The sequence below is a fragment of the Lepisosteus oculatus genome, chromosome 3 (assembly GCF_040954835.1).
Source record: "Lepisosteus oculatus isolate fLepOcu1 chromosome 3, fLepOcu1.hap2, whole genome shotgun sequence".
Taxonomy (NCBI): Eukaryota; Metazoa; Chordata; class Actinopteri; order Semionotiformes; family Lepisosteidae; genus Lepisosteus; species Lepisosteus oculatus.
The window spans coordinates 21,271,436-21,284,019 of record NC_090698.1 but is presented as its reverse complement, the minus strand read 5'-3'; positions in this window follow the sequence as shown (position 1 = coordinate 21,284,019).

Below are 12,584 nucleotides of genomic sequence, written 5' to 3'. Positions count from 1 at the left end.
GACAAGCAGCTTGGTCTGACACTAATTTCTTTGCCTGCCTTGATAACCTGTAATGGTTAAATATAAAAATAAAGACTACTGAATTACTTAAACCTCAATAACTACATTTATTTTATGCTCATTATTTTTATGGATGTGCAAATGATTTTCTCTTAATATAAACACAGAAATTGTTTCGGCAACAAAGTAATAGTTTCTACTCAGAATTTGACAGCATTCTTGTGCGATGCATGTAGAGACCTACACCTTTTTCTCTTCTTAAAATAGTCTATTTGTGTCATACTTCAACAGAAGCCTCCACTCTGCAGTTTGGCTCTTCTATAGTGAAAAGTATGAGGTGTGACGTCTGTCCCAGCTGTTTTCTTTAAAACTAAAAAAGCTATGCCTTTGATCCTCTGCTTACTCACCGGGTGCTGAATGCCCAGAGAATAATTCCATACCGTCAATTCACATTAGAGTAAGGTGCCATTCTGAGGATTTCTAGCGTAAACAAATTTTAAATACTTTCTAAAAGTATTCATAAGTAGTACAAACTAGGACTTTACAATATATACTGGTATTGAACTGAAATAATGATTGGTGCTCTAGGTGCATAACCACATGAGAAAATACTTTTCCTACCTAAAGCATGTGAAATACCAGCTGGAAGATCCCTAGTTATCAAAGTGACATGTTGGAAGCTTTCCACCTTCCTGCACAAAGTATGCCAAATGGGGACTATGCAGTCTGATAAAGGTAAAATAATGACTTCATTTATTATTAATTTTAGCAACCACTGGGAGGCTTATGGTGAAATTCTAAGATGGTACGCACTGGTCACAAGGTCGGACTATACCCTAGATGGGACCCATATGAAACGTGCATGTGGGGGGCTGAGGCAAGGCTTTAACATTGGAGAAATCCATGCAGACACAAGGAAAACATGCAAACTCCACACAGAACATGCGGCAGGCCAGTCTTAAACCCAGGATCCAAGAGCTTTGATGGAGCAGTGCTACCTACTATGCCACTGTATTGGTCCATATACTGCAGTATCATATGTATAAATATTACATTATATGGTGCTACAATGGGTACAAATATGGCAGAAGAAGTTAAAAAACTAAAATGTATAAGTGTGCCTTCATTAGAAGAGCATCTTATTTGGAGGATTCCATTGTTTGACAGCAATATAGCAGAAAGTACCTTTACCATCCTTTTTTACAAGTTACTATAGGATGAGTGATTTAAAAAATGGTCAGTCGTGTTCATTGCTGTGTTGGAAACATCGAAAAATCTACATTTTCTCTCACAGATCATCATGAAATATGAGGCAATGAGTTATCCTATTCTGCAATGGACTGGTGGCCCATCCAGGGTGTATCATGCCTTGCTCTCTTTTCTTGCCAGGATACACTTTGGCTTTCTTGTGACCCTGTATAGGATTACCATTAAAAAATGGATGGATGAATCGTGTTATCCTAAAACATTTAAGATAATGCCACCTGTAGGATGATAGTGGAATATTAAAGGTTAGCTAGAACAGCGTGTTTGTGTCTAGAAACAGGATTGGGAAGCCCTGAAACTGACTATTTCAGTGAAAGTTAGCATAACCTTGTACAAAGAAAAACAATGTAGGTTATTTTTAAACCTTTCCTTTTTTAAAATGAATTCCTTGTTTAAAGTATACATCCTTTCCTAATATAAGAAATTGTATATGACCAATAAAGTGATCTTAACTCATAATGGACCACATCTTTGCTAAACAAATGCTTCCTTAAAGAACCTTTACAACACAAATATATAAAATCTCACAAACTTTTTTAAATTCTATTATATTCATATTCAGAGGCCTACTGCTAACATGCAAACTCCACTCAGACAGATCCCTGAGACCAGATACAAACTGAATTAAACCTAGTGCCTTGAAGTTGTCATGCAGCCTTACACCATCATGCCAAAATGCTGAATAATATATGTCCATCGCCATAAATTGCCATAAATTGCAAAAACATTTATTCAAAACGTCGTCATTATTCAATAATGAAATCATTCAATATCTGGGAAGAAATAAATGTTTCTTTAATTTTGTTATTCTTACAATACATTATCTAGAAACGTGTATATACACTAAAAGTAGGATTATTTAGACTCAATATACAATGTTACAGATTACAGGTATTTTATCATGCTCAGGAACAGGTTAAGGTTCATTCCATGCTAAAAGGCAAAAAAGAAACACAACCTTTCATCTGTGGATCCCTTTTTCAGGTGTGTGGTTATTGTGTGTATACTGTATTATGTCACTAATTAAGAGTAGTGGTGTAAACCTGTCTCCTCTCTAGGTGCTCAGTCCCACTCTGGGTTTGGACAGTGCCGCCAACTTTAGGTTAGTAGGTTCAATAATTCCTGACCTGATCTTCCAGGGTGCAAGTGTCCAGTGGCCAATGAAGTGGACAGCTATCTATATGTGATGAATAAACTATAGATGAATATTACAAACTTGCTACATAATTTTGTTGTTGTTGTCATTTGTAGTAAGAAATTATATACTACAATGAAAATGCTTTGTCTGCCTGCCACTGCACAACTTACATCAGTGAACTTTCAGGCTTGTGTGGGCTGCCTGACCTTTTGCTGACCTTGGTCTGCATTCCAGCCCCCTCCTGGAGGGAGGGTCAGTTAAGACAGTTAACAACTATGGCGTAATCCTGGAGTCTGAGAGAAATAGGCATTTGTAAACTAGTTTCTCTAATTGGCCTTCTCTGTTACTAGTTTCCTATGCAGAAGGAAGTTCCGAGACTTAAGCAGTCAGCGATATTACTGTGTCAGTTACAGATTTCTAAAGGAACAGGAGATACTGTGACTTTTGGTCATCAAGCACCTTTTATGTCATCAAAGTCTGGTTTTATTTACATGTTTTGATATCACACTTCCATATTGTAATGGATAATAAAAGTGAACTATTTAAAAAAATAATAATCCTGTATATATATTTTAAGGAATTTCATGCTTTCCATATCATTATGCCAGGAAAATATTCCTGGATGCTATAGATGAAAGAATAAGAAGAACTTAACAATTTGATTTTCACTATTCACTAATTATTTCCCTATTCCCATTAATTACTTGTATCTATAATCTTGCTAAGTGTGATCTACACCACTCAGGCTGCAGTTGTTGTCTTTTTTAAGGTGGCTTGGATTAAATACAGCAGTTGCAATGCTTTAATAATTTCCCCACACATAAAATACAAATCCCTAGTAAACCTATTCCCTTTACATAATGGCAGCCCATTAAAATATGTTTGAACAAAAATGTATTGCTCTTTTTTATTCCAAAAACATTTAGACACAAAACTCAACTGTTTGATATAATTTCAAAAAAGTGCCTTGAATAAGCATTCAAAATCTTTGAGTGGAATGCAAATAAGCTATTAAGAACATACAAAAACATACAAAGTATGGAATCAGAAAGGAATATCAATTATTTTAAAAAAATATTTCTAGTTCCTTGCATATAGTTCTATTTAAGTAAGCATTTTTTTCTTTATAAATGCTTTTATTTACAAGTGCTTTCAAAACCATGAAGTTACTGCCTTGTTTTTGGTGTGTCATTGATTATTTAGATAAGCAATTATGAGATGAGAGTAATTTAGATTCAAATCACTCAGACTGTGGAGCCTTGTAAAAGCCTTAGCCACTGCAAATATTTCTGTTTAGGCATATTAATGACACAAATCCATGTCACATTTAACATTTGCTCCAACTCCTGGGACTAATTTTAATATTCAGAATTATGAAAGCTTCAAAGTCCTGATTCAGTAATCATTTGCAATCAATCATCACCAAAAGACTGAACTAACTTTGGTACCTATATTTCACTCTGTATTCAAGGCTAGGGGTAGGGAGAATTTATTATGATTTGCTGAAGTTTCTGAAATAGTTTGCTGGGTCCGAAGATCAATCGATTGATCTTCAGACCCAGAACTATGGATAACAAATCCATAAAGCACATTTTTCTTCAGAATCTGTCACTGTGAAGGGCACTTCCTAAGACCTTCTCTGTCACTAAGCATCTGTCACTTAAAAATCATAAATATTTTTTAGACACACTGAAAGAAGTCTGCAAAAAAGAGTGCAAATCATTTGTTGGGTTAATTTTATTCTACAGATAAGTACAAATAACAAAAGATTATGGACAGAACAATATCTTCAGCAGCTACATGCTTTTAGCTCATATGGGATTTCTGCCATTTCAGAGTTTGTCGGTTTTTAAAGCAGTTGGATTAAGTGCCTTGTTAAAGATCGTTCCTTTCATGTCTATTGATGTCCGAGGCATTGAAATATCAACATTGGTTGGTAGAAAGGGCATCCTGACTCTTGAGCCAGCTTAAATATTGGTTGACAATGTTCGTTGTGCGCACATTGGAATGCCTGGAGGGAAATCCTTGCACTGTTAGAACATACTCCCTTGTGTTTTGACTAGAAGATAGATCTCATGAAAACTAGATGACATGATAAAAACAAAAATAAAGCTTTTTTTTAAATGAGCCAATTCGAATTGTTTTATTTCACAGTAATTCAGTACAAGCTGGTTTTTGGTTTGTTGATATGAAGATGTTTTTTGTCCCACTTCCTGTTTTTTAATAAATTCAAATCTCCTAAACTGCCTATGAATAGAGGAGGGAAATAAACTGATCCCAGAGGTTTGGTCACCATAAAATGCTTTTGTTTGTAATGAAGAGAAGTTGAAAATGAACTCTTCAGCAAAGGATATTGTAATGCCATTGAAACCATCTGCTAGTACAGTATATATTGGCCAGAACAGTTCCATTAGTGAAAATTACATGGGTGTTCCTTTGAATGTTCTTGAATCATTATTAATGACCTACCAGACAATGTGCTGTGTTTTAGAGAACAAGAGTTTCAGGTACAGTTGTACCTATCACTGTAAATTGTTTGAATGGTCTCCATTTGTATTTCAATAATGTTGCCAAGCTTATGTTTGTGAATTACATGTACAAAGCTGATAATGACTCTTTGGTTTGTTGCAAAGTGCATTAGACTATAATACCCTTCTGTTTGTCCTTGCCAGTGACATGGGAACAGACATTTTTCCTGGAGTCTAAAAAGTTTATCCCAGCCACAAAAAAGTTTTACATTTTGCCCAAGCTGAAAAAATATACTAATATTCTGAAAGACGCAATAAAAATAGCTCATAAAGGCATTGTTACACAGTGCTGCCATAGATGTGTGCACACACAATGAAACAGATCAACAAATTAACTTGAGCCTGTGCATGAGTATCTTAAGATGTTGTAATTATCTCTGAGTGGACACTGTATTTAAACTTCTGTTGATTTTTCCTTGTCTTATAATTAGAAACTCTTGTCTTTAATATGCACACAACGTACCCAAAGGTGTCCACTAAAGGTATAAGAAATCTGATATTTGAATGAACATGTATTACAATAACTCCTTGGATTATAAGGCTAGCAATTTTCTTACTGTATTAAAACAGAATTACAGCAGTTGTATATAAAACAGCTGGCAGAAGCAGCTCTTTTCTTATATAATAAATCATCTCTCACTGTTCTTTATTCTGATTTGTAATACAGTTTTTTTAATATGCACTTTGTTGTTTTATAACAAGAGCAAAGACCAATATGTTAACCACAACTGGCTTTCTTTCCCTTTGTGTTCCAAAGTATTGTCAAATGCTAAATGAAATAATTGCCATTTTTAACCACTAGCTGTTACAGTAGTCAAAGTGCTGAGTGTGTGAAATTGGAAGGAATTTTAAAAGCTGCAAATGTTGAATAAAAATAAGAGCATGTCACAGTATTTCCAAAGTGAATCTGAAATCAGGAAAAAAAATATAGCTATTTTTGAAAATATAGAGCAATATTCTTCCCTTTTAAAATCTATCAAACCATACTAACCAACCACATTTTCTACTTTAAAATGCAGGGGGGTTGACAAACATGGAGTTTTTAGATGAGGATTGTATAATGGCTAAGTACTTTACAGCTTCAGGGCTCCTGACTTCAGTCTCAGCACCTACTTTTTTCTAGATCATGTTTGTGTAGATTCTGTCTGGATACTCTGGATTCCTTCAACCTATAAAAGACATGAAGGTTAGATTTGATTGACTGCCCAAAACTGTGTTTTACTGGGTGGGGGTCTTAAGAATTTTATAGTCCTCAGGTTTGTTCTGAATACAACTGCTCTGTACTCTTAACAAATGAGCACTGTGGGTTGACTCTCACTGTGGCATTCCTGAGCAATATACTGTACAATACTGTATATCAGGCTTTACACAAATAGAATTAAATTATTTTTGGTAAATTCCAGTTTGTATTTAATTCCCTTGGCCTCCGACAGACCTCCTAGGCCACCAAGACAACATTTGACACTCTTCGTGTTTTGAGGTTTGTGAGAATGTTGTTACTACATGTACCCATTCTGATTTGGGATCAGGGAGGATAACAAGAACCGAAACCAAATTAGCTTAGATTTGAGCTGTATGTGAAAATGGGGTATACAGGTTAGTAGCTGGCTGCCTGCTTTCCTGGCGACTTCCCCTGTCAGTGGAGTCTCAGAAGTGATTGATTGCAGTTTCCACTTTAACCAAAGATAACCATATTAAATGTCTGTAAGGCCTGAACTGCTACCTCACTGTCTGAAAGGAAGTTTGCATCCTTCAGGGACTAAACAGTAAAAGCTTCTATATATACTGTATTTGGTACATTCTTGGTTGAAAAAAAAACTTGATGCAGCACATGTTGAACATTTTCCTTGTATAAAAAGCATATTCAGTATATTACTTGATAACTGCATTAATAATACTGTATTAAAAAAACAATATTGACAATAAAACAGAAAGTTTGGTAGAGCCAGAGCTTTGGAAATAACTTATCATAACTCTGAAAGATGAAAACCAAAATGCTATGACTTACCTTGAAATCTACATGTGGTAAAGATAGCATTGGTTTTGATAGGCTGGCTATTTTACCATGAACTATTAGAGAATTCTAATTGATTGCTGGGTGTTTATTTCTTGTTGATACCATCTGTCTAAGTAGGTCATTTTCCATTAAGCCAGTGCTAGGCACACATGGACCATTCTGTTCTTACAGTTACAAGCACATACTATACAGTATACATGCATGTGTCTGTATTCATATAATTGGTTAATATCAAGTTCTGGGTTAATGGGTGTGTTCTATTTTTAAGGTGGAGCACAACCTCCAATGACTTTGCTCATGTGCATTTACACACCAAGAACAGGAGGCACTTTTTTACACCATGTGCTGTGGGTAAATGGAGAAAGCTACCCAGCCAGTTGTTTAAACTGATACCTTTGTCTTTGTTCAAGAAACAGCTGAATAAAACCCTTTGATCAATTAGCTACTAGCAGCCAAACAAATTAAATAGACTAAATGACCTTCTCTCATTTGTAACCTATCTAATGTTCTATGTTTTGAGCAGAAAGCTGTCATTAAATTACTCACAAAGGAGTGCGAGAACATTGTAAAATTTCACAAAGTAATGATGGATGACTTATAGTGGTTAGCCCTCTCCACTGTGCAGAATTGTGTAAGGTTTAAAGAGAGACAAACGAGAACCTCATGCTCTGGGAATCCATGTATGACAGGGAATGCTGAAACCACTGAACATGTTTGACAGGATCATTCAAGCAGATGGGCCTCAAGTTGCAGGCTTTGCAAGTGACCTAGAAATTAGCCCATAACTGTTTTAAAAATCACCCTATTGATCACCCTGTTTGCATCATATGAAACCCACAGAGAGTTTGATATATTCATAACTTAGCATAACAGGTACTGACAATTAAAATTGAAAATAACACTTTAATATTGCTTATGTGCCTTCATGTGTCACAAGTGCAGTTCATTCGGAGTGTGATTTAATCCATAATCTCTCTGCAAACCTCCACACAGGCAGGCATACACTTCAAGTGATCCAAAAGATGTAGCAAGTGAAAAACTGGGTTTGCTGTACCTTTGAAGTTCCAAAAGAATACGTCATTGTACCAGACTCATAATAAATGAGCCCTGCTACACATGGGCAGCATGACATGCCTTTAACTGATAACTTCTGGAATCAAATGGCTTTTGAAATAAACCTTTCTTGATTTTGCTACTAGGATGTTAGCTGTCTCTTCCACTGTCACATTCAATGACATATTAAATGTAAAAGTGCAAAGTATTACAAACAGGCAGAATGAACATTACAAAATGTAGAATTTGTATTTTATGTGTTTATGTTAAATAATTATTTTCCTTACTGTGAGAAAATAATAAACAGGTTAGAAAAATACTAGATATATGGGCAAATGTATAGAATTTACACATTTATCTATGTCTTGGATAGTAAAAAGCACTTCCACAAAGTGTTTGTTAGTGTTCTGTGGTTCGCATCTCATTCTGTTGATTCCAAGGAAGTCCACACAGTTAGCTTTGCCAACATCTTGAAGGACTTTGAATATTTTGCTCAGGTCCTATCTTGTTTGTTCAAGACTAAGTTCTTTTAGGCTCTCAGTGTAGTACATTCATTTTTACAAGGCATTTTCCCATGAAACCTTATTACAACAGTCTCACATTTCAACATGTTTAACATCTATCATTAAACTGAGTTTCTTGATTCTTTCTGAAGTGCCTCTGTGTCTTATATTCATTTCAGTATTTGGATGGACAAAGCTAAACCTAATGTAAATTATATTAAAGATATGATAGTTTCTGTTAGTTTGTGAAAATATTGTTGTGACCAGCTAAGCAACCATCTTATTACAACCTGGTAAAGCTAAAGGTATTTCACAATACTAAAAATGATTTATGTTTTTATAACCTGGGGAAATTAAGAAATAACTCTGTCAGAAAAATGCACATTATCTATAATGTGGGAGCTAAATTTATTTCAGAGCTAAGCTGGGGAACTACAGGGCTGGTCTTTTGTGTTACATGTAAAAATGAAGAGCCTGTCATTAAAATGGTAAGGTCAAGAGGGAACAGTAAACAGTGCAAACTCCAGCTGGATGGAGCTCATGTTCGGAACCACATTTTAGCCTGTGGTTAAAATACTTGTAGATTATTTACCTATTTGTTTTACCTTGTATATTTATTTTTTTTAAATAAATAAATGCCTTATTTCCAAACTGGCTGTGGAAAAAAATGGAAAATGAAAAATAAGCCTCATATGTGGCATCATTTCTTTTTGAGCTTTGGACTCGGATAAAGTAATTCTGCAGGAACATTCCAATACAACACTCAAATAAAATAATATTTTACCTGGACAAAATTCTTAAATATTATATTCCTTATTTTATTTTTCTCCAATAAATAATATTTGTTTGTTTATGAAAACAAAACTTGGGATAACTGTGTTTTACAAAGGTTTGGGATTTTCTCATGTTTTTGCTGTCCATTTTATAATTTATTAAGATTGGCCTGGTACTAACATGCATCACAGTTCTATTATATAACACATCAATTTCCCTACGGGATTAATAAAGTATAATCTATCAATATAAAGACTTTTTGCAATTATCACACATACCTTACATATAAAAGTATTTCCCTTTTAGTAATATGCAGTATACTAATAGTCAAGCAATCTTGCATGAAGAGTATAATTGTTTAAGAACAAGAGCACCATGACACAAAACATCGCATCTGATAAGGTTGCAAACTGTATAGTATTTTTTTAACAGAGAACATAAGTATTATGTAGCAATATGAACCATATATAATTATTATAGCCTGTTGGTGAAAATCGATGTGTTTTTGCTTTAATTGCAATGGATATGTTTTGATTTTTATAATTTTTCTTATTCTGTTGAGGCCATTCACAGCGAATATATTTGTTTTTGGTTGCGTGACGGAAAGATGCAGATTTCAGTGTTTTTAAGAGAATGGTCGACTCGAACTTCACTTTATTGTGAAAATTGCTGCAAGGAGCAATTGCATTTTGTTACAATTAAATTCAAACAACACCAAGAAGACCTCGCACCCGGGACGAACAGTAGGCAGCCCTCGTACTGCCGCCCATGTAGTACAACGCACTCCCATTCATGCAAACCATTCAGAACACAGACGTGGGTCACACTGAACCGGGTAGCGCCCTCTGGTGTGCGACACGTGCCCTCCGATGTTCCCTTCTGTATGTGTGGGCTACCAAATTTCAGTACCCCATGGTACAATTTTCACGATGATTGCTGAATTACGTAATTTCACTTTATAACCACCCCCCACAATTAAATTTCAATTATGCCCTTATGATACTGGTATATGTATCAGGACAATACAATAATGTAGTACTACCAGAAATATCCCGTGATACATTATCGTAGCGATACCTTAGGAATCCTGCGGTATTGCTCTATTACAATAACTACATGCTATGCTGTATCGTGACGTCACAGCCCACTTCTGTGCGCTTCTGCATGATTACTTCCAGACTACCTTAAATGTTGAAGGTTGCCAGTTGAGCGCAGCTCTTGTGCGGCGCCAGTGGGGAATCTGCTAACAATGGGACTGAACCATTGACTGGCGGCGCCTCCCAAGCACACATCTCCCATCATCATTATCATCCATCCCTCTGCCCTGCAGCGACACTGACTGGCACCCATATTAACATACTGCACCTCCCCTACTGTCTAGGACACAATTACGTCGGCATTCTTAACTCACACAAGATCTCTGTCCACCCAGCCGCCGAGGCCGCTTAAAGGGCCAGTTTAATCATCCCGAATGAATACACTCTACACTTCGCACTCAGTTATGAAAAAAATTATACTTACAATTTCGTTCCAGCCGTTATTATTTAGGGAAAAAACACATTAGAATTTCGGCTGTATCCATTTCTTTATAAAACACTGTAAAACGAGCCATTAAAATTGTGATCGCATATCTGTAAGCTAAATCTCTCGATTTGTTCGAAAATGTAAACCGGCCAGAAGTATCTTTTCAATGTGCCTACTCTGCTGTGCTACTTTGTTACTTTTTATCTGGGCGAGTTGCTGCATGGTGAAGGCTAGGTTACATATTATTATGGATCAGAATTATGTATTCCACCACTATGCAATTACTGGTATTTCGTTAAATTTCTGGTCTAGATATTATAGTTTAAAACGTGATCATTTTCAGAGGTCCAGAACACAGACGACTACTGTACAAAGAAGTAATCACGATTTTTGTCCAATTCAAACACATTTCAGGGCAGAAAAATCTTCTTCGCACCAGTTTCAGTGTTCTTACGCTTTATCATACAGCACCTTCACAAGACATGAAGTGAAAATACGTGAAATGCGTGTTGTGATTATTAATGTGCGTCGATAGAATTTCTAAATCTTTGACAGTAGAAGTATTGTGTCTATGCATACGATCGCAAAATACTTATTCGTGGAAATACTCGGTAAACCACCTCGCACCTTCACTATAGCCCAATACAGCTAGACAATTACTAAGACGCAGAAAAAGAAGTACATGTGTAAAATACCCTCGCTCATCAGTAGCTGCTTCAGAGATGCGGTTTTCCAACATCTTGCGTATTAACAATTTCTGTAGCCTAGTTTCTCGAGTACACTATATCTGAAGTGCAATTCAGCTTAAAGCGTATAAGGTAACGGCTACAGAAACGATTACCCACAAAGTTTCTATTCGTCTCTACAGTATCTCTCTCATTCTGGTGCAGTGAAATAGGTTAATGCAAGCCGTCTTCGACTGTCTGTCACGGCACAATGCCAACTGTTCTGTGCATTCTGCTTTTTTAAACCGTAGTTCATTTAAACCAGTCTCACAACCACATCATTTAAGTAGATAGTTTAGGTAAGAAGCACGGGGGATGTCCCACAAACACGTCAGAGTACCAGAAGAAGAACTGATGATTGCAAATTGATCTATGCGTTCGTTAACTATATACACTGAAAATATACAGATACACAATTAATGAAGGGTGACATGGAGCCGATTGCATACACAGGAAATGGTTAAAAATGCTACATTTCATTGTTATAAGTGTAAACTAACGCATCGAATACTATACCAAATAATACAATCAGAAGTTGATATATATAAAATAACAATAAGAAATTAGCAAAACATGCTTCACTAAAATGAAATGTGTGTATCTTAAATTTGAAAGGCCGAAATTGATCCAGTTAAATAATTCTTCATTCATTTTATCAACACCTCTTTGTTATTAACCATGTATTGTCTATTATTAACCAGGTTTCAGAATCGCGTTTGCTATTGAAAAGTAACCTTGCTGTGGTGTTATTAATGTTTTCCAATTTAACTGCCCTATCTGCCACCTTGGGTTAAACCGTATCTGGGTTTCGGGGCCAAGTAAGCCAAGTACACAGGACACACACTCGTCTTTCCGTTTATTATAACTTAGATATTGACCCATTTTACTTTCTCAGAGTTATAGTAAATATCAGTTTACTTGACATAATAAGTCTCATCAACCTCAATGCAATTATACTGTATACTCTGATGGTATATATATACACTGTCTATTGCTTAGAATCGGTCATTCTGAATGTATAGACGTTTCAAGAAATGCTAATAATGGTAACATTTT